The following is a 22,449-nucleotide window of genomic DNA, read 5'->3' on the forward strand; positions in this document are numbered from 1 at the left end:
CTTAGTGCAACTAAAACCTTCTGCAAATTTACATTGTCTACACAGCCTTCCAGGCTTAAGACTGGGAGCAACTCCAGTTTCTGTTCTCTCTTAAGCACCTATAAAAATGGACATACTGAAGAATTTGTGCCTGATAGTTTTGGATGAACTGTGGTTTATGAACGGACACGTATCAGAACTTTAGTAAGTGTCCTTAGGCATATGTTGTTTAAAGATGCAAAGGTAGGCCCTGTTTATCTTTCCCTTCGTTGAAGATGGTACAAGGACAGGTAATGTTTAAACAGAGATAATGTGAAGTGAATTCAATTGTTTTGTTAAGCCGTATTTACAGACAGATTTAGATTAGGGGCTCTGCTGGTTAAGGCTTTTTCTGACCCTCTGTGGACTTCAATCTCCAGATAGGAAAAATGCTGATGTGTTTAAAGTTTCATGTGACTTTCCATATATGGTTTGTATTTACGTCACATGCCGTCACATGCTGACAAACCTGATTCGTATAAAAGATGTGAAACTCATAATAAAAGACGGACATATTTGGAAGACGATTTCTGGTCTTTAAGATGTGTCCCCAGGTACCTGACTTACATATGACAGAGACAGAGAAAGTATGGGGCAGGAATTGGGACCTGAATCCTTTTCAGTTGGGGGCTTGTCCGCGATGGGCAGATGATATCACCGGTATTTTGTGAGTATTTCTGAATTTTTTCTGTTCTTTAATACTCACTGGGTAGTGGTGACCTGTACCCACCCTTTATTTTAAGTTCAAGCTTTGGGTTCTATTATGGAGTTTTTTTTGGGAAAAATCTCGGGGTACTTTCGGTAAGCGCCCCTCATGAATATATAAGCAGCTGCCATTCTTTCGGAAAGAATGAAATTATTTATAGAACCCCCCTGCCCACTCTGTCATTTGTAAGGTTAAAACTTTTATAGAGTATAAGATTTTATTGTCTCTTATTACTGTACCTCGCTTATAAGGTAAGATAAGCGAATATTTTTGCATTGTTATATTGGGTTTTGTAATGAGTCATAAAGGCACTTACTCCTAGACAAATGAGACTTGTATGGCTGTGTGTGTGTATGACATTTTTCCTTCAGCTCCCATCTTTCTATGTCACCAATGTTTAATACTGAGGTAGGACATGCTGTTATGTGGAATGAATTGAAAGCGCTGGTTGAATCAGTCTAAGATCTTTCCCTTGTAGTTTGTACACAAGCACTATTTCTTGTCTTCCTTTTGATCCTGACTAATTTTGTGCGTTTAAAAAATTCCGTTTTAGAGGTTTTCTTTCTTGTGCAGAGCAAAGCTAATCTGTTCTTTGCTTTCATTATCAGGATCCGTGTATGAATGTTTTTGTCCCTTCCCCCAGACTTCTCTGTTTGGGCTTCCACTGACCCCCTATAGTGCTTCTTTGAAGTTACTCATTCTTGGTTTTATCAAGCAGTAAGGTGAGATTCCACTGTTTGTCTCTTGACTTTTCTCCGGCATTATCAAAACCACCATCTCTTCTTATAATACGCCCATCGCTCTTGTTGTCAAAGCTGATGGCATTCCCTGTTTCGTCCTAGATTTAGGGCTGTTAGTGTTTTGGTAATTCTCATTGCACTTATGTTTCTTCCACCATTCCATCGACAGCCAATGATTTTTTTCTGTCATTTTCCTAAAGAATGTTTTATTTTTAGTCCCTTTGGTGAGGCTGCTTTCACCTTTAAGCAACAGTATACCTAGTGTAGAATTGCCCTTCAGGCTATTCTACAAAGTCATGCACTGCCCTTCATGGTCCTATTCTTATTTTGTACAACTTTTTGTGTTCCATAATTCAGGAGACCTGTCCGATTGATAGTTTGCATCTTTTATAATGATTGTCTGTGTGTGGTCACAAGGTGTCACGAAATAAACTGCACTGGTGTACATCTGAAGTGAAATACCTGGGTTTTGTCCTGTCTCATGGTCAGAGGAAAATCTGCACTTTCTGCATTGCTGCTGTTCTGGGTCTGCCCCGCCCAGCTACCAAGAAAGACATGCTTACTTTTCTTGCTATGATTGGTCACTGCCGCCAATGGATCTCTGCTTGTTCCTTCTATGACCAGATTTTGAGACAGACCCTGGTTTCTGAAATGACTGCTCTTATCAGATGGACTTATGAAATGTTGGACATTTAAGATGTGCTTTGGTTTCTAGCTCAAGTCTGGGTTTCCCTGCTTATGCCCACATGTTTTATCTCTTTGTTTGGGACTATTGTAACACCATGAAGGGAGAACATGGCGGTAAGTTACGCTCTGTTGCCTTTTTTTATAGTCACTCCTGTTCAAGTTCCCTGGCTGCTTGTGCTATGGTGGTAGAGATGGTTATTTCTTTGACCCTAGGTCACCCCATTACCCTTCATACTCTTCACGATGTTCAAGCCCTTCTTTTAAATGGGCTTTTGGGTCTCATGGGTGAACAGGATTCTCTTCCTCTCTTTTTTCACAGCTTCCTCTGAATTTGATGCCTGGCGTTTGGCAGGTGCCCAAAGCCGCCCTTTTGGACGGACTTTGGTGCAAAGAGGGGAAACCCTGGATACCAGCTGCTAGCTCCCCCTTATTCATTGCCCAATATCATGGTATTGGTTATCGTAGTGCTCGCTCGACATTTTAACTTCTTGCTAGTGATATCTTCATTCTTGACCTTTTGCTCCTTGATACAGAGATATATATAGCTCAATAATTACAGCTGGCACGGTTGTGAATTGAAAATAAATTGGAAAATACAATTCCTTTCTATTGTTTTAGCTGAAATTAGGATGTTGCTAATTTAAAATGTTTTGTCCGGATGTATACATAGCCATCCCAGATCCGTTTTGGCACAGATATTTCTAATGTTTTCCACGGGTCCTCTTTATCACTGCAGAGATAGAGACGCTCCAAAGAGACATTAGCTTTATGCCTTTTTTCAAATATGAGATGGTTATGATATACATTATTTGTAGTTTTGGTTTTTTTATATCAATGTGTTTATTTGCAGAGTTAAATTCAGCCCTGCACACTTGACAGATGGAGTAATAGCTCCATGCTTAAAACTTTATGTTTTGTCTGTGTCATGTCTACTTGTTTTAGTTTAGTGGGTACCCCAGGATACATAATATTGGCCATTTCTAGAGCTCTTTTTCCACTTCTTACTAGCCTAACTGCGCAATGTTCTTTTACTTTTAGCTTTTATATTCTGAATATAGTTTAGTTAGGGGTTATAAGAAAAAGCTTTATTTTATGCAGCGTTTATTTCGTGGTGTTCCCTACATATGATCCATACATTTCTGAATACATTCAGTACATCAGTATGGTCTCTCTGAGGTGCATAATAAGTTATATGCAGCACACAAAAACATATCCTTTTGGATTGTTCAATTAAGAACCTTAAGCAAGTGAGTATTGTCTCTCTTTTGCCATGGCTATGCTAAGTGAATGAATTGGTATTGTTGCATGTTGCCACGTTCAGTACAGGCAACATGGTTTCTCTTGTTTTCTATCTCTTATTTGGATCACATTGGAGTACAGCTGCTGAATGATATTTGGAATGCTTTCCAAGCATCTCTTTTCAAGTATCTCTTTCTGTATGCACAGACATCTGGCTGCTCTCCCTTTGAGATTCTCACGGGATGACCTTTCCCCGCCCCATGGGTAGATTTTCCCTTGATACAGGAGGAATACGTCTAAAAGCTAATTGAAATATTAGGGCTTGTTCAAAGAAACGTGTCTTGCACTTCTCCTTTCTCTCCACAGATTCCTACCCATTTTTTCCAGCCTGGTGATTGTCCAGCAGCTTTCCAAGGATCGGAAGCAGACGGATTTCCCCTTTGGCCTTCCCACTACTGTGATCACTGCAACCAGGCCCGCTGCACTCACTGAGGAGTTTCCTGTTTGGATCCACACAAGTCGCTTGAAGAGGGTTAACCTAAAACCCCAGAAGCAAGTCTTCCCTGCGCAGATTTCACCTCCTCCAGTGGAACAACATAATGATCTCATTGCAGCATTCTACCAACTTTATCATTCTCTTACTGGCACCGCTGCTGCTAGTTTTTCTCCCTGTATGGATCATTTCTAACTGGGTCTACAGGGATGATGTGTTCTGGGTCCACGACACTTTCTGCCCATACCCATCTGTAAATGACACTCCTGCTGTAAACAGCACCCCCGACACCTCTTTGCGAACACGACGTCAAGCTGGACTACTCCCTCGCAAAGGCTGTCCTTCAATTGGAATCCAGAAAAGACCGATGCTACCCTTTGGTATAATTCCAGCAGTGTGCAAGTTGCCACCTTCTCCTTTGAGTATTGTGACATTGTGGACTGTTCATCAATTGATATCCCAAGGCTGTGCCATTGGTCCTCAGAGATTCCTAAAACTAAGGACATATATGTATATGTTACTGACTTACGTTGGGGGGATAAGTGTGCATTCTGGGGAGTGGTAGGGTGGAATATTGATACTGACTGGGCTTATAAACTAGAAAATACTCTGAAAAACAGTGGACCAAAATGGTAAATCACTGCTTACTTGTACGACCCTTCATAAGGTTGGACACTGTTATAGGAAAAGTGTTCCTGCACAAATTATTAAGCTTTCTCTTACTATTAACAACCCTAGACCTACTGATGAAAGTATGTACATTATGGACATGTGGTTTAAGGGTGGGTATAGCTATCAGACCCATCAGTTTTCTTATGGGATCTATCTACCTCCACTCATCCTCTCCCGCCATTTTGTGGGGGCCCCAAAAAATACTAACCCACTGGCCCCTACATTCAATAAACTTACTGACATGATGGCTATTGCCAATCCCACTTTTGAAGATATTGTGGCTGTTAAGGTAGGGTTTTCAGAACGTAACCTTTGGTTAGAATGGATGAAATTCACTGCTGATCAACATAATAAGAGTAATTGTTACATATGTGCTCAAGCTAGACCCCATCTAGGAACCGTACCTCTGGACCTCCCTCCTGGTATCCAACCATGCCTTTTTGGGTTATTTATCAGTATCTCCTCTAATTTTACCTATCCCCTTTGTGCACTGCAGTGTTCTAAATACCTTTTGTTGCCAGGACAACAAAAGCTTGATATTGCCGTTACCATCTATAAGGGCAATTACACATGTCATGTTTCTAATCTGACACAGGGTAGTTTTGTAGGTAATTTACCCCCAGGTTATTGTTCTGTCTTGGCTCATAGGTATGCCCCATTGTTGCTGCATCAGATTTGATATTTACTGGCTTTATGGAGACTTTTGGCTCCCTGTTAAGCTACCCAGCCAGTGGATAGGCCAGTGCACTTTAGTTAAGGTTACTATGCTCCTGCATATCTTTCTGAAAGGCATCCTTCCTATTCACATGGTTTTTCCTTTTATTTGTCTTGATATAAATCTGATCACATGTATACATAAGATGCTATAGAGGTCCCAAGAGGGGTCCCAGATGAATTTAAGGCCCGAACTCAGGTTAAGGCTGGGTTTGAGTTCCTTATTCCCTTTATTACTATTAATAAGAATGTTGATCGGATTAGTTAAAATTATTATAATCAGCAACGCTTTGTGAACTATTCTAGGGACGCCTTGCAAGGTATTACTGATCAATTAGGCTCCACTTCTCAGATGGTTCTCAAAATCATATGGCCCTAGATATGATTCTAGCTGAGAATTCTGTTAAATTCTCCTCAGTATTTTATGCTGTTGTACTTTTCTTTCTGACAATATAGGTCCTCCTATGGACATTCAGAAATTAGCAGACCTCTTTGCTGAGTTCAAATGTAACTCTGATTTATCTAATTCTTGGGATCAGCACTTTAGTTGAATGCATAATCTCTTATTATTTGCACTCTTGTCTTGACTGCTCATGTACTGTGTTATTCGTATTACAGCTCCTAAAAGACCCCTCCTTGAGAGACATACCTAGGGTATCACTCCCTTCCAGCTCATGCTGTGTATTTATGACGTCATTTACATGACGTAAGAGGGGAATTGAACGGACACGTATCAGAACTTTAGTAAGTGTCCTTAGGCATATGTTGTTTAAAGATGCAAAGGTAGGCCCTGTTTATCTTTCCCTTCTTTGAAGATGGTACAAGGACAGGTAATGTTTAAACAGAGATAATGTGAAGTGAATTCAATTGTTTTGTTAAGCCGTATTTACAGACAGATTTAGATTAGGGGCTCTGCTGGTTAAGGCTTTTTCTGACCCTCTGTGGACTTCAATCTCCAGATAGGAAAAATGCTGATGTGTTTAAAGTTTCATGTGACTTTCCATATATGGTTTGTATTTACGTCACATGCCGTCACATGCTGACAAACCTGATTCGTATAAAAGATGTGAAACTCATAATAAAAGACGGACATATTTGGAAGACGATTTCTGGTCTTTAAGATGTGTCCCCAGGTACCTGACTTACATATGACAGAGACAGAGAAAGTATGGGGCAGGAATTGGGACCTGAATCCTTTTCAGTTTAGCCTGAAGTTTTTGATTCTCTGCTTTAACTTTGAAAATAAAGAGGCATCTTGGGAATTTTGGTCTGGTTTTGTAAAAGTAGTGATATTGTAGTTATTCCCACCAGAAAGATATATAAGACCACTGGCTTCTGCAAAGGCTCAAAACAGATTGGGTCAGTGAAAATCTCTTTGATGCAGTATTATTCACATACAGGGTATTCTTATAATGGTACACCGACGTTTGAGCGCAGGACAAAACTGCGCTGACAATTGCACGTAGGGACGAATGCGCACCGCCTCCTGAAGCCACTCTGACCATTCCCGTTAGAGCTGTGAGGAGGGGTTGGGAGGGGACCCTGCCCCGTACACTTAGAAATACTCACGATCACATTGAGGGGGAGTGGGGGGGGTTCGCCCCCACACTGCCCCTCAGAGCGGAAGAGCCAGTGTTTGGGAGGAGAGTGGGACTTTTCGGTGTATTGGAGGGGTTCCCCCACCCCCTCAATGTGAGTGCAAGTATTTGTCAGTGTAGAGTGGGGTTCCCCCCCACCACACACACACACCCTCACAGCGCTAATGGGAACAGTCAGAACAGCTTCAGGCAGCGGCGTGCATTCATCCCGGCGCGCCATTGTCAGCACAGCTTTGTCGGTGCGCCAATGTCTGGTGCGCTTTGGAAGGGTCACCCTTATAACAGGACATCTAGAAGAAAAAGGCAGGAAAGTGTCTATTTTTTGCTTTATTTTATGATAAGGGCCCTTATCACTGCTATCTATGTTAAAACAGTTTGTGTCAATTTGGTAGATAATTGCTTACCTCAAGGCTTCTTTAACCTTTGTGCGAAAGTTTTTTCTGCCAATGATGTAAGTAAGGGTGGCTGTGTGTGGGTTCATACCTCCAGCGCTCTGAGGCTTTTTCTTTCGCTGGTTAATTATTGCTTTGATGCACAAACATTACTAATGGAGTGAGTTTGATTTCAGTTTTGGCTACTTTATCCAAAACATCCTGAAAATCAGATTTTGTTGTTGTTGTTGGGGGGATAATTGTTTCATCCCTACATTGGTTGCCAAACACCTCCGCAGTAGACTCTTCTGGCTCACTGTCCTCCAGTTCTAGATGAGACAACTTTGTTGGCAGAAGGGTGAACAAAAAGGTCAGCTGGTGGTGTGTCTCTCACCGTGCATGAAGACCATTACGCTCTAATCATGGTAATCATAAAATGATTGCAAAGTGTGGCGTATGTATAAGATCAAAATTCTTTGCTTGCTGATGCTCATGAATTGCAGACATTATCAATATTCCAGTTTTAAAAGTCATCGGACCTAATGATGGAGAACCATCAATAATCTCTACTGCCGTGCTTATCCTCTTTTTCTTACTAGAACCTTGCGCATGTGGCAGTAGTGAGGTCAATGTAACACACTGGAGCTGATGCTCAGAACCTAAAGCCAGCCTTAGAGCCAATTAATGCAGGACTAGAACCAGCATTAATCCACACAAAATGTTCAGAGGGCTTTAATGCAGGAAACAATACCCTGTGCACCAGAGAGGGATGCAAATTGTATTTAAATGTAGTCAAACCAATGTTAATGAGGTTATTTGCTATGTCCTCCAAATTTTCAGAGAACTGCGCACAAATTAACCGTGCTCTTACTGCCTGAAAAATAGCACCTGCTTGGAGCTAGATAGGGGGGAGGGGAGAGGAGGGTTGAAGAGAGCATTTCCTGTGATTTCCTCTTTAAAATCTGCTGGGTTTCATTTGTTTTGGATTCTAACCACAGGTACTGAAATATAAATGCCCATGAGTCTGAGCAAGCTTTGCGCAGTGGCAGTATCGTAGCCAATGCGGTTTATCTGAGGCGCGATTATTGCTAATTGAAAAGTGAAAGCACACAGTACCTGTTTTCTGCACTTAAATATAAACCTTTCAAATGGGAATTTTTAAAATAAAAAAAAAGTTTATATTAAAGGCACAGAAGAATGGTGCTGACATATGCTTCACCTCAGGGTTTAGAAACATAGAAACAGAAAAAAAAGAAGGCAAATTGAGACCATATGGCCTATCTAGTCTGCCTATACATGCTGTCTGCTATCCCTTCCTCTCCCCTAGAGCCATGTTTACCATGAAACTCATGTACACACATGTGCCAGGCACATTCCTCCTCCTTACTTTCAGTCTCACAGAGCACATATAATTTGAATGCCATTAGCTTTGAGCATTGGATGGCTATTTTTCTGCATTGTTCCTGTGGTATGGGATAGGCGGTGTTCACTACAGTGCCCTAGCTTTGAGCATTGTGCGATTAACTACAGGAAACCATCCTCGTGTCATTTGTTAAGGAGTAAAGGAAGAATCGGAGTATGAATGGGCACAGCCACTGACCCTCAAGCCTTGCATTGAAGAATGCTGGTATAGAAAGACTGAGGTTGAGATAGACAGTAAAGAATGACATGGGATGCTTTCCCGTGGGGACAAGGATGGGAACAAATTCTGTCCTCGTGTCATTCTGTAGGAGCCACTGAGGCTTCAAAATCAGTCAGAATTGTCAGGTGAGAGATGAAAGTTTCCAGTAAAGTACCTGCTTCAGAAGGAATCATTTTTACCTGTTTGACATTCTCCTTATACAAGGGGCCATTGAAATGTTCTCAGTATAACCAAGAACAGAATGACATGAAGCCATGAAATTTACAAGTTCTTCCATGCTTTTCTTTTCAATGATATGAAATGAAAAGAAAATGTCAAAGAAAATGCGAAAGAACTTGTAAGTACAACCAAACAGAAATTGACCCTGGTACTCCACAGAATCAAAGAGCAACCAAAAACAAAAAAATCTGTGGAAAAGATGTCCAAGATGCAGGCTTTATTGAAGATACAGTCATAAAATCCACATAATAAAATGTCTAGGACCCATAAGATGGGAACTGTGGACCCAACACGGTCCGTGTTTCGATGGCCCTATAGCATTAGAGCATTACTCGATCGCACAGAGCTCTCAAGTAGGATTGTTCTCAGCCTTTGATCCACTTTATTTGACTTAGGACTCTTAGGGGACCCCTCAGGAAGATAGGGTCATCAAAACATGGACCGTGTTGGGTCCACAGTTCCCATCTTAGACATTTTATTATGTGGATTTTATGACTGTATCTTCAATAAAGCTTGCATCTTGGACATCTTCTCCACAGTGGTTTTGTTTTTGGAAGAACTTGTAAGTTTCATGGCTCCACATCATTCTCGTCTTGGCTGGGCTGAGAACTTTTCAATGGCCCCTCATATTGTGATGTTATAATGCCTCATTCCACCAATGCCTAAGAGCCATTTTCATTAGTGATGTCACAATGGCTTGGTTTCCCCATATTTGTGCCCATTTACTACATTCATTTGTCTCATTGAAATGAAAAGTGTCAAGAAAAGTGTGGAATAACTTGTAAGTTTCATGGCTACACATCATTCTCTTCTTGGTTGGGATGTGAACTTTTCAGTGGCCCCTCCTACTGGAGCTGAGACTGTTTACCCTTTAGATAGTCTGGCAAATCTGTGGCCTATTGGGCAGCAAGGATGCTGGTGCCCTATGAACCTACAGTAGAGGCCAAAGCCTTCTCAATAGCATCTTTCCTTTTTCTGTTACTAGCAAACAAACCAGAAGGAAGAAGGGGTCTTTCCTCGAAATATATTAGAGCAACAGAAGAGGCAAGTGAGATATCGCCAACCTATGGTTACATTTATTATATCAAAAACAATTCCACAAGAGTCTATGGAGATATCATGAACAGTCCAAGTGTAAGTGCATAACGATGCCAACAAGGATCCAAGTTTTGGCAAACAAGTTGCCTTCCTCAGGGGAATGACAAATCACTAAACTGAGAATGTAAGGCTATAAATATGTTTGGCTCATTGGCATTTGGCGCGCTTTCACTTTTGAAGACGCCAACGCGCCAGACGTATTTATAACCTTGCATTCTCAGCTCAGTGATTTGTCATTCCCCTGAGGAAGGCAACTTGTTTGCCGAAAGTTGGATCCTGAAGAGTATTACAAAGACATCTGTGGTTAGGACACTGACAACCATGGTCCTTAGGATGATGATGCTGAATCGTTTTCCAGTTTTGTTAAGTTTTCCACGAGAATATGTCACATCTTGGATAAAGCTGGTGATGGCACACTTTTGGAAAGAAGGAGTCCCCTTGCTAGCCAGTACTTTTAAAACAATGGAACCTGCTTTTAGCCAGGGAAGGGGTAAAATGCAGACCTCGCGGATCTTAACTGCGCGTCCTTAAAAATCTATGGTCCATGGCATTTTTAGTCTCAGCATAGGGAGGGAAAAGCATTAAATTGTCATAGAGGTCTGTCAGAGCCATAACCTATGCTGAGACTAAAAGTGGCATGGACCTTAGATTTTTAAGGACGCGTGGTTAAGATCCGTGAGGTCCTCGTTTTACCCCTTCCCCTTTTAGCCTGAGATATCTAATCCAGCAGGACTATTGTTTAATATTTCACAGTGTGGATGAAGTCATTGCATAATTTTCATTGCAAAATGTGAACTTATTGTAAATCATGAATATTCCTTACCTGTCAAGGATAAAATGCCCTGCTTCATTAGCTTAATAGAATCTTCCTGTTAATTCATAATTTTAATGTTTCTTTGGGTTTCATAATCTGCATAAATCAATGATATTGTCTTCTCACTTTCCTGTAGAGGTGTAAATTGGAATTGGATATGTTCAACAGGTTTCCGACAGCAAGAGGAGGTAATACAGCCAGGGTAGGATGCGCTGTTTATCTCAGAGAAAGCATAGAGAACAATTACAGACCATTAGTAGCTTTCACCTTCCTGCTGTGGCTTAAATGGGGGATGTGAAAAGGAGCCCTTGATTTTCACAGACCAAATAAAGAGATACATAATGTACCAGCCCCTTACTACTAGATGGAGGGGGGCAAGTTTTCAGGGCCAATTTCTTGCCTGGCTGTGCTAAGAAACCCTCATTATAATAGATGACGCAGTTCATCAGTGAAAAGTGCCTGAGTGCCAATCTGCAGTTTGAGGAGGAGGAGGGGGGGGGGGGAAGGGGATGGAGCTAGTTGGAGCAATATGGCCCCCTGCAAAAGAAGGCAGAAATTAACACCCCCCAGCAGCACTCCCTGCTATAAAAATGTGGATATGACTGTCCTTAAGCAATGCAACACATGACAGGTTTTAAAAGGGACTAGAACAGACAGAGCCCCACTCTGTGAATGCGAGCCCAGCCCCCTCTTCATTAATCAGCCAGAGTATGAGAGAGGCAGAGGTTGCAGCTGTGTAAGCAGACCAGAGGAGCACCGCTGTGATTGCAGACCCAGCGAGGTGGCTGCTGTCAACGCAGCTCCACTCCAGCATCATCAGCAGTAAGTTTTGGAAGTTTCGTTTCTTCCCTTAAGACTTTTTCGGTCTGCTCCGTTATTGATCGTCATGAAAAGCTGTGACTCTCACCACCATCACTTTTTGCAGGATTAACAGAGATTGCTGGTTGTATTAACTCTGTTTCTTTCTCCTTCAGCTGCGTTCTTTCTAATCCTTAAACATTTTTAATGTCTGCATTGTACTCTATGGGCTCCTTTTACAAAGCTGCACTAGCGGTTTTAATGCGCGCTAGACGCTAACGCCAGCATTGAGCTGGCGTTAGTTCTAGCCACGTAGTGCATGCTAAAATTCTGCGTGCGCTAAAAACGCTATCGCAGCTTAGTAAAAGGAGCCCTATGTAAAATATTAACCCAAGTGCTCCAAATGGCAATAGCTATGATTGACCTAAGCTGACATATCTGCTAAACTTGTTTCCGAAAAGATTTTGAATAAGATAGTGTGGTTGCATCGTTGTTCCACAGGAGACAAAAATAAAACAAATATATATTAATTTTTGTGAATACATGTAACATTTCATATGCCACAAATACCAAAAAAAAGCCTTTATTCAAAGCAGTTGGAAGTGATAATATTTCACATTACATTTTAATCTAGTCAAACTCAAATGATTAAAAAACGGATCCAAGACCACAAGTCTTCATCTTCACTTACAAAAAAACTCCTAACCCATCAATTAAGAAAATAAAATAGTTTTCAATTTCAAGACTATAGGTTACAACAGCCTAACTTTTAAGAACTAGCCACACATGTACACGATACCTTGTTATTGGACTAACTACAATATGTTGACTGATCTCTATTTCTAAATATGAAAATATTTTCCAAAAGATGGTTTTATCCACCACCAGCGATTGTGTGCCTTTAAATCATACAGCTCTGAGCTGATTTTTGGAAATTCTGTACAAACATAGGATGTTTAGAGTCGTAATACTTATATGTCATGGAAAGATCTGGAAAGGAAACTGAAGGTCCTGAGAACTTGTGTACTACAATATCTCCAGATCAATCTTATTAGTCAAATGAAAAGAATCATAATTCCAAAAAACCTAGATACAAATTAAGAGAAAATGCAAGCACACAGTATTGTGACAGCCATGTATACAAAAATAAGATTCAGCAAAGAAATTTAAAAGTGTTCAAAATGCACTTTCATTATACTAGGTACAGTTGTGACTAGTTTTTAGTGACTTCATCATTGGTCACAGCTCTTGTGTGTTTTTCACATCAGTTCATTAAAATGTTATCACGTACGGCTTCTTTTCAGTGACTTATGTTCTTTAAACCTACTGCTATTGAGATCAATTGTGCAGTAAATGTTCACGTCTTGTCCTGTATTTTTCTAGCTAAATGAAGATAGGGCTTTGGAGAAAACACAGTAGCAAAGGTAGTTTGATTGGAACACCCTACTTATTTAGTGCTGGAGGATGTACCAGGTCTTGGAAAAGAAAAAAAAATGCCACTCTTTCCTGAGAACGGACTACCTTTGTTGTTTGGATCTATACAGTAGGAGAGAGAGTGTGTTATATGTCAGCTAGATCCTTTATTCCTTATAGAATGGCCAGAAAAAGCCTCTTATCTACTGGGAAAGGTTTAATGAATTCTGTTCACAGAAAAAAAAAACCTATAAACTAACAAAAAAACTGCCCTATTCATAGAAATAAATTTGTATATATAATTCAGATTTATTACAGAGCCTTGCAGAAAATTCTATGAACTATGGATCCAGTGGGAAATTAAGGGGGGGGAATAGTTTCCATAAGGGGTGTGGCATACATAAGGATTTGGTCACCAAACTACTGGCGAAGAATTTGCTAGTGCTTCAGATTTTGAAGCTCTTTTAAACTGAAAGAAATTCTGACGTTCCGCAGATGGAAAAATGTGCAGTTTTCTAATCCATCAAAGCCCAAACACAACGTAAAAGTTTTTTTTTTTTGAAATATTTTCAGTTGAAATGTGTTAAGTGTAATAAAATAACACCACAGAAATCAAAAATGCACTGGAAACATTTTTCACAAAAGTTATAATAATAATAATAATAACTTTATTCTTGTATACCGCAATACCATGGAAGTTCAATGCGGTTAACAATAGAAGAGACTGTACATTTACAGCGATGATACATATTACAGTGTTGTTACATTTACAGCGAAGTTACATAAATAGCAGTAATAAAAAGGCATATACTAAGGAAGAGACAGTACGTATATAGCGATGTTACATGTTATAGCGGTGGTAAATGGAGGCAATGAAAAGTCAGGGCAATTAGATAAAACAGAGATTGAGAAAGAGAGGCCATAGTGGCTTGGGAGGGGGGCGTAGTCAGAGGGAATGGAGGCATGTCGAGGTCAGGAGGGTGCAGGGAAGGAGGGAAGGCAGCGTTAGCGGAATTTGTCGAAGAGGTAGGTTTTTAGTGACTTCCTGAACAGGTGGTAGGGCGGGGAGTTGGAGATGAGGGCGGTAAGGCAATTGTTCCATTTGCCCGCTTGGAATGCTAGGGTTCTATCAATGAATCTCTTGTAGAGGCAGCCTTTTAGGGAGGGAAAGGTGAATAGGTGGGCGTTTCGTGTGCGAGAGGGGCCTGCTATTTCAAGGTGCTCAGACAAGTAGATTGGGGAAGATCCTGTAAGAGTTTTGAAACAGAGGCAGGCGAACTTAAAGATGATCCTTGCCTGTACTATCCAATGTCACCTGGAGGTGACATTGGATAGTACAGTTATGGGACTTAAAAAATATGTATTTCTCTGAGTATTTTACATCATACAATGAATATCAACATTATAAAAACTTCTTACTGGGATGATTTTTTTTATAAAAATGTTTGTCTAACATTAGGAGGAATAGTAAACATGCAAAGGACTTCATTGAGAGTCAAACTTGAAATATATCGAATGTACATACAGTAGAGAAAGTAAAAAAATAAATAGAAAATCTACTATTCAAGCTGAAAGTATACAAAAAGGACGATTCATGTGACCAATGTCTTCTGTAGATGACACCAGTGATTAGAGCTATATCCTCAGCACCCTGAGGTTGTGGGTTCAAACCTCATGCTGCTACTTGTAACCCCGGGCAAGTCACTTAACGCTCCACTGCCCCAGGTACATTAGATAGATAGTGAGCCCAACCAAAAGGAAAAAACAGAGGTCCAACCGTCTGCAGTAAAAAACAATGTAGAACAAACAAAACAAAAAACTGCAGACTTTGTACACGATGCAGGCAGACTTTATTTATAACATAGGGTTAAAAACCTTTTACCAGGCAAGGGACCCAACACGGTCCGTGTTTCGTATAATCTTCATCAGGGGTCCTTTGAGATAAAAAGAAAAAAACCAATCAAACAATAGCCTTGGACAAATAGCGCTGAGTGACACGCTGGAAAAATTCGGAACGCTGGTGACACGCTATTTGTCCAAGGCTATTGTTTGATTGGTTTTTTTCTTTTTATCTCAAAGGACCCCTGATGAAGATTATACGAAACACGGACCGTGTTGGGTCCCTTGCCTGGTAAAAGGTTTTTAACCCTATGTTATAAATAAAGTCTGCCTGCATCGTGTACAAAGTCTGCAGTTTTTTGTTTTGTTTGTTCTACATTGTTTTTTACTGCAGACGGTTGGACCTCTGTTTTTTCCTTTTGGTTGGGCTCACTATCTATCTAATGTACCTGGGGCAGTGGAGCGTTAAGTGACTTGCCCGGGGTTACAAGTAGCAGCATGAGGTTTGAACCCACAACCTCAGGGTGCTGAGGATATAGCTCTAATCACTGGTGTCATCTACAGAAGACATTGGTCACATGAATCGTCCTTTTTGTATACTTTCAGCTTGAATAGTAGATTTTCTATTTATTTTTTTACTTTCTCTACTGTATGTACATTCGATATATTTCAAGTTTGACTCTCAATGAAGTCCTTTGCATGTTTACTATTCCTCCTAATGTTAGACAAACATTTTTATTAAAAAAATCATCCCAGTAAGAAGGCTGCGTACTTTCTGGTTCAGCATGAACTTGTCTAACTTTGTCTTGAATCCCTGGAGGGTGTTTTCCCCTAAAACAGCCTCCAGAAGAGCGTTCCAGTTTTCCACTACTCTCTGGATGAAGAACGAGTCTTTTTATTTGAAGTAAAACAGCTAAAATATGTCAAAAAAACAAAGTCCCGACTAGGATACAAGTTTCGGCAACAGCATCACCTTCCTCAGGGGACAATATTAAACGGGTCGGCGTCTCTACTTCGCATATGAAGCACATAGACACAGTGGCCCCCACCAGAACGGAAAATATACACGATCCCAATTCTTCCAATTTCTTGAAATTAATTGTATCCCAACTCCAGTCATTACAAGAAGGAGCATATCCTTAGGATCATCAATTGGACTCTTGGGCATCAGTGAGGTACCAAACAAAACAGTCCCACGTGATAATGGAACAGAAGCTCCAAGAATTGAAATAATTTTGCTCCATATAGCTTTCCATAAGGCCATGAAATAATAGATGATCTAATGTACCCGGGTTAAGTTGACAGTGCCAACACTTATTGGTGCGTTTATTATCTAACTTTTGTAGTTTCACTGGGGTCCAGAATATTCTGTGGAGCAAAAAAATACAAACATCCCTTAAAAACATGCAGAGCAAGGACATGTTGGCAATATGAATGCTGAGAACATATGGAAAACTAATTGCATTTCATTGTATGACTAAGGGGAAAGTAATTTCATTTTTTCTTCGGCCCAGAGTATCATTTTAGCCTGCTATGGTGAACTTCCCCAAAACTTTTCTTCAGTCAAATTATTTCAGCTAGAAACCATCCTGATGTGTGATCGCAGAGCAGGGAATGACTCATATTTTAAAGTGGGTCATCGCTGGACACAAAGGACATAATTCCATAACAGAGCACAAAAGAAAATTAGGTCACACTTTAGGCACAACATAAAATATCAGCAAATAAATCCACCCAAATATCAACTAATAAATTAGGGGTCCTTTTACTAAGGCGCACTAACCGATTTAGCGCACTCTGAAGATTAACGTGCGCTAAATGCTAATGAGCCCATTATCCCCTCCTTTATTAACGCATACTGCGGGTTTTAGCATCGGCAGCAGCGGTAACTGCTCCGACGTTCATAGAATTCCTACGAGCGTTGGAGCAGTTACCGCCGCTGCCGGCGCTAAAACTCACGCTACACATTAGTAAAGGGGGTATATTCTATGGGTGAGTTAGCATTTAACGCGCGCTAAATCGGTTAGCGCGCTTTAGTAAAAGGACCCCTATGTGTATATAATACACATGGACCATCTTACAAAGGATCTACCCTGTTTGTTTTAAGAGAGGTATCCAAGTATAATCAGATTCTCCACCATAAAAAATGTTTGTTAGTCAAGCAATTTCTCAAAAATAATTACTATTTCAAATCCTTTTTTTTTTTTTAAACCCTTTCCATATGCATATTTTTTTACTAAAATAGTTTCATAGATATTCAGTCTATGGATAAATCTTTATATGCTTAAAGAAGGTTTCATAGACCTCGGTGGTACCTTCTGTATGCAATAAACTTTCCTTCATACAGAACAATAATAATAATAATAACTTTATTTTTGTATACCGCCATACCCAGGGAGTTCTAGGCGGTTCACATTTGTGTATCAAAAATTACAAGTGGTTCGCAACCATTGAACAAAGTTGGAAGCAACAAAGTAGTTGAGGTTAGAGAGAGAAGGGACGAGTAGGTCAGAGGGGAGAGGGTTAGGGTGGGTAGATAAGTACATAAGTACATAAGTAGTCGCCTCCGCCGGGGCAGACCAGAGGTCCATCCTGCCCAGCGGTCCGCTCACGCGGCGGCCCATCAGGCATATTGCCTGAGCAGCAGTCCCTGACTAATTTTATGCCTACCTCTACACTTATCTCTAAACCTTCCACTGCTCTTATCTGTACCCCTCAATCCCTTTGTCCTCCAGGAACCTATCCAGGTCTTCCTTGAAACCCTGTACTGTGCTATTTCCTATCACGGCTTCAGGAAGGGTGTTCCATGTGTCCACCACCCTCTGTGTGAAAAAGAATTTCCTTGCGTTTGTTCTAAACCTGTCCCCCTTCAATTTCATCGAGTGACCCCTTGTTCTTGTGGTTTCTTTCAAATTGAAAAATCTGTCCATGTCAACCTTTTCGATGCCCCTCAGGATCTTGAAGGTCTCTATCATATCTCCTCTGAGTCTCCGCTTCTCCAGGGAGAACAGCCCCAGCCTCTTCAGTCTGTCAGTGTATGTAAGGTTTTCCATACCCTTAATCAGTTTAGTTGCTCTTCTCTGGACTCCCTCAAGCATTGCCATGTCCTTTTTGAGGTACGGTGACCAGTACTGTACACAGTATTCCAGATGCGAGCGCACCATAGCCCGGTACAGTGGCAGGATGACTTCCTTCGTTCATCCTGCCACTGTACCGGGCTATGGTGCGCCCGCATCTGGAATACTGTGTACAGTACTGGTCACCGTACCTCAAAAAGGACATGGCAATGCTTGAGGGAGTCCAGAGAAGAGCAACTAAACTGATTAAGGGTATGGAAAACCTTACATACACTGACAGACTGAAGAGGCTGGGGCTGTTCTCCCTGGAGAAGCGGAGACTCAGAGGAGATATGATAGAGTGGGTAGTGTGGTGGAGGGGGAAGGAGGAAGTTATGGTTCATTGAAGAGGGGCGTTAGGGGTCTTGTCCATGGAATAGGTGAGTTTTGAGTAATTTTCTAAACCCTAGGTAGGTGAGGGCCTCAAGGACCATTTGGGCTAGCCATGGGTTCAGTTTGGCAGCTTGGAAGGCGAAGGTTTTGTCAAGGAATCTTTTGGAGTGACATAGTTTTAGGGAGGGGAAGGCGAACAGCTGAATTCTGCGAGAGTGCTTGTTTATGGCACCTAAAATCATCATCGGTCTCACAATTAATCTTCATAATTTATTAGCTTTATTAGTATATATCAAAGGTAACACTCATCTCAATCTACGCGGGTGGGGGCAGGCACTCCGACACAGAAACTATGTTTCGCCCAAATTGGGCTTTATCAAGGAAAATCCCCCTTAAGCCAAACGACTCATGCTCCCCGCGTTCAATTGCTTTATCCGCTAGGACACGGGGAGCATGAGTCGTTTGGCTTAAGGGGGATTTTCCTTGATAAAGCCCAATTTGGATGAAACATAGTTTCTGTGTCGGAGTGCCTGCCCCCACCTGCGTAGATTGAGATGAGTATTACCTTTGATATATACTAATAAAGCTAATAAGATATGAAGATTAATTGTGAGACCGATGATGATTTTAGGTGCCATTGTTCTGTATGAAGGAAAGTTTATTGCATACAGAAGGTACCACCGAGGTCTATGAAACCTTCTTTAAGCATATAAAGATTTATCCATAGAGACCGAATATCTATGAAACTATTTGAGTAACGAGTCTTTGGATTTACCAATTGCTGAGTAATTTGATTTATTTTTTTACTAAGCCACAGTAGAGGTTTCTAGAATTCCTATGAGTGTCGGAGCAGCGTCAGAACATTTAGCGCCCTAGGCTGCGATAGAAACCTCTACCGTGGCTTAGTTTAAAAAAAAGGGTCTTTATTAGCTGATATTTGTGTGGTTTATGATTGTTGGTATTCAAGGTATCTCGGAGCCATAATGGAGCACTAATTTTTCATCTGGGCAGGTCAGTGATGTTACTGAATACTGGGGCAAACAAAACAAAAAACTGCAGACTTTGTACACGATGCAGGCAGCCTTTATTTATAACGAATAAAACATTAGATTAAAAACCTTTTACCAGGCAAGGGACCCAACACGGTCCGTGTTTCGTATAATCTTCATCAGGGGTCCTAATAAGTACAAGTACAATATTAAAACCAAGATAGTTAAAAAGATAATTGTAAAGAATAATAATAATAATAATAATCAATTAAATATTGGGATGATTCAAATTTTCCAATACAGGGGTAGAGGTGTGGAAAGTAAAAACTAAAACATAAAAATAAAAATAAAAAATAATTAATAAATAAATAGAAGGAACTTGAAGGGAAAAAAATGAAAAAAGAGAAGAGAAGAATAGAAAGAGAAGAAACCCTTATTTATATATTTTTTTAAAAAAATTTTTTTTATCCATTTTTAATTATATCTAATAAGTGTTTCTATATAACCATAAAAAGTCCAAAAGTTATATATATAAACCATAAGAACTAAAAAATTAATTAATTAAAAAGTGTGAATTAGTAATAGATAAAAAGAATTACATCAATCAGAAGAATAGAATCAATCAAAAGAATAGCCTTGGACAAATAGCTATCAAGAGACATAGAAAAAAAACATATAAGTTTGAGAAATGTAATTCTAAAAAAATATATATATATCATAGCTAAGGAAATAAAGAGGTAAAGAAAAATGAGAGAAAAATTTTTTTGAAAAGTGAGTAGTTTAACATCACAAGTATTCTAGATACAGCAACAGTGATCATAGGAATTAAAAATTAAAAAGCAAGGTAGACAATAAAAGCAAAATAAAATAAAATACAACCTTTGAATGATGTATAAAATTTCAAGTTACGTTCTAATTAAATATTGGAGAGCAACATATATATACATAACAGTCCTAATATCATATTTTTTAACCAACAGAGAGAGTAAAACTGAACTACAATGAATGTTAAGACCAGTAAATGTAAAATTGCCAACATGAGGAACAAATCAAATTTTAAACCAGTGTATATTTACTCATTACTATTCCTAGTATATGCAAAAGCATCAAAAGTATATTGCATTATATTATTTTAATTTTCTAAGCAGCAGAGAATGTAAAACTGGACTACAATAAGACTTGTATTAATTATTGAAGCTAATGAGTATGAATTTTATACCACAGAAAGCAGACTAGATTTTAAAGTGATATAAATGTATTCATTACTATAACTTAAGTCTTTATTTCTTAATTAGAATTATACCAGAGGTATATCACATTGATAGCTGCCAATAAATGTAAATTTTCACCATAACAGACTGGCCAGCCATAAAAACAACCATAATAGCATTATATATCATTACTGCTTACTGTTTCCAATTTTAGAAATGTTAAAAAAGGCATCTTAAAGCGTTTTGCATTGCCTTGATTTCAGCCAGAACTAGATACTTTGCAAGAGAGCATATTGACTAACTGGGAAAAGAAAATGAGTTCCAATAATGTGAAAGCAAGTCTCACATAATATAAAGCATGAAAATATAACACATTTATATCACTTTAAAATCTAGTCTGCTTTCTGTGGTATAAAATTCATACTCATTAGCTTCAATAATTAATACAAGTCTTATTGTAGTCCAGTTTTACATTCTCTGCTGCTTAGAAAATTAAAATAATATAATGCAATATACTTTTGATGCTTTTGCATATACTAGGAATAGTAATGAGTAAATATACACTGGTTTAAAATTTGATTTGTTCCTCATGTTGGCAATTTTACATTTACTGGTCTTAACATTCATTGTAGTTCAGTTTTACTCTCTCTGTTGGTTAAAAAATATGATATTAGGACTGTTATGTATATATATGTTGCTCTCCAATATTTAATTAGAACGTGACTTGAAATTTTATACATCATTCAAAGGTTGTATTTTATTTTATTTTGCTTTTATTGTCTACCTTGCTTTTTAATTTTTAATTCCTATGATCACTGTTGCTGTATCTAGAATACTTGTGATGTTAAACTACTCACTTTTCAAAAAAATTTTTCTCTCATTTTTCTTTACCTCTTTATTTCCTTAGCTATGATATATATATATTTTTTTAGAATTACATTTCTCAAACTTATATGTTTTTTTCTATGTCTCTTGATAGCTATTTGTCCAAGGCTATTCTTTTGATTGATTCTATTCTTCTGATTGATGTAATTCTTTTTATCTATTACTAATTCACACTTTTTAATTAATTAATTTTTTAGTTCTTATGGTTTATATATATAACTTTTGGACTTTTTATGGTTATATAGAAACACTTATTAGATATAATTAAAAATGGATAAAAAAATTTTTTTAAAAAAAATATATAAATAAGGGTTTCTTCTCTTTCTATTCTTCTCTTCTCTTTTTTCATTTTTTTCCCTTCAAGTTCCTTCTATTTATTTATTAATTATTTTTTATTTTTATTTTTATGTTTTAGTTTTTACTTTCCACACCTCTACCCCTGTATTGGAAAATTTTAATCATCCCAATATTTAATTGATTATTATTATTATTATTATTCTTTACAATTATCTTTTTAACTATCTTGGTTTTAATATTGTACTTGTACTTATTAGGACCCCTGATGAAGATTATACGAAACACGGACCGTGTTGGGTCCCTTGCCTGGTAAAAGGTTTTTAATCTAATGTTTTATTCGTTATAAATAAAGGCTGCCTGCATCGTGTACAAAGTCTGCAGTTTTTTGTTTTGTTTGCTCTGGATTGTTTTTCACTGCAGATAGTTGGACCATTGTTTTTCTACTTCGGTTGGGCTTACTGAATACTGGGGATCTGCACCTAACTTGTGCACCCAGATTTACACAAGGATTCAGGTGGTTTCAATCCTCCCAAGCAAATTTGGGTGAGAATCCCTGC

At 39.1% G+C, this 22,449-nt stretch overlaps 1 protein-coding gene and 1 non-coding gene across 5 annotated transcripts in view; both read left to right on the forward strand.

Annotated features, from left to right (window-relative positions):
- The first annotated feature begins 8,269 nt into the window (after positions 1-8,269).
- On the forward strand, positions 8,270-8,415 carry LOC117367336. The gene has a single exon (XR_004540748.1). It is a non-coding gene; the product is annotated as a U4 spliceosomal RNA (small nuclear RNA).
- Positions 8,416-11,500: 3,085 nt separating this feature from the next.
- The window catches only part of AGTR1 (angiotensin II receptor type 1), a 46,655-nt gene continuing 35,706 nt past the window's right edge, over positions 11,501-22,449 (forward strand). For 3 of the 4 annotated variants that reach the window (XM_033958451.1, XM_033958453.1, XM_033958452.1), the window contains exon 1: positions 11,501-11,833. The gene's annotated coding sequence lies outside the window, so the exon portion shown is untranslated. The remainder of the gene's footprint in view (positions 11,834-22,449) is intronic. The other variant, XM_033958450.1, reaches the window with a different exon arrangement.

Source organism: Geotrypetes seraphini, chromosome 9 (assembly GCF_902459505.1).
Source record: "Geotrypetes seraphini chromosome 9, aGeoSer1.1, whole genome shotgun sequence".
NCBI lineage: Eukaryota > Metazoa > Chordata > Amphibia > Gymnophiona > Dermophiidae > Geotrypetes > Geotrypetes seraphini.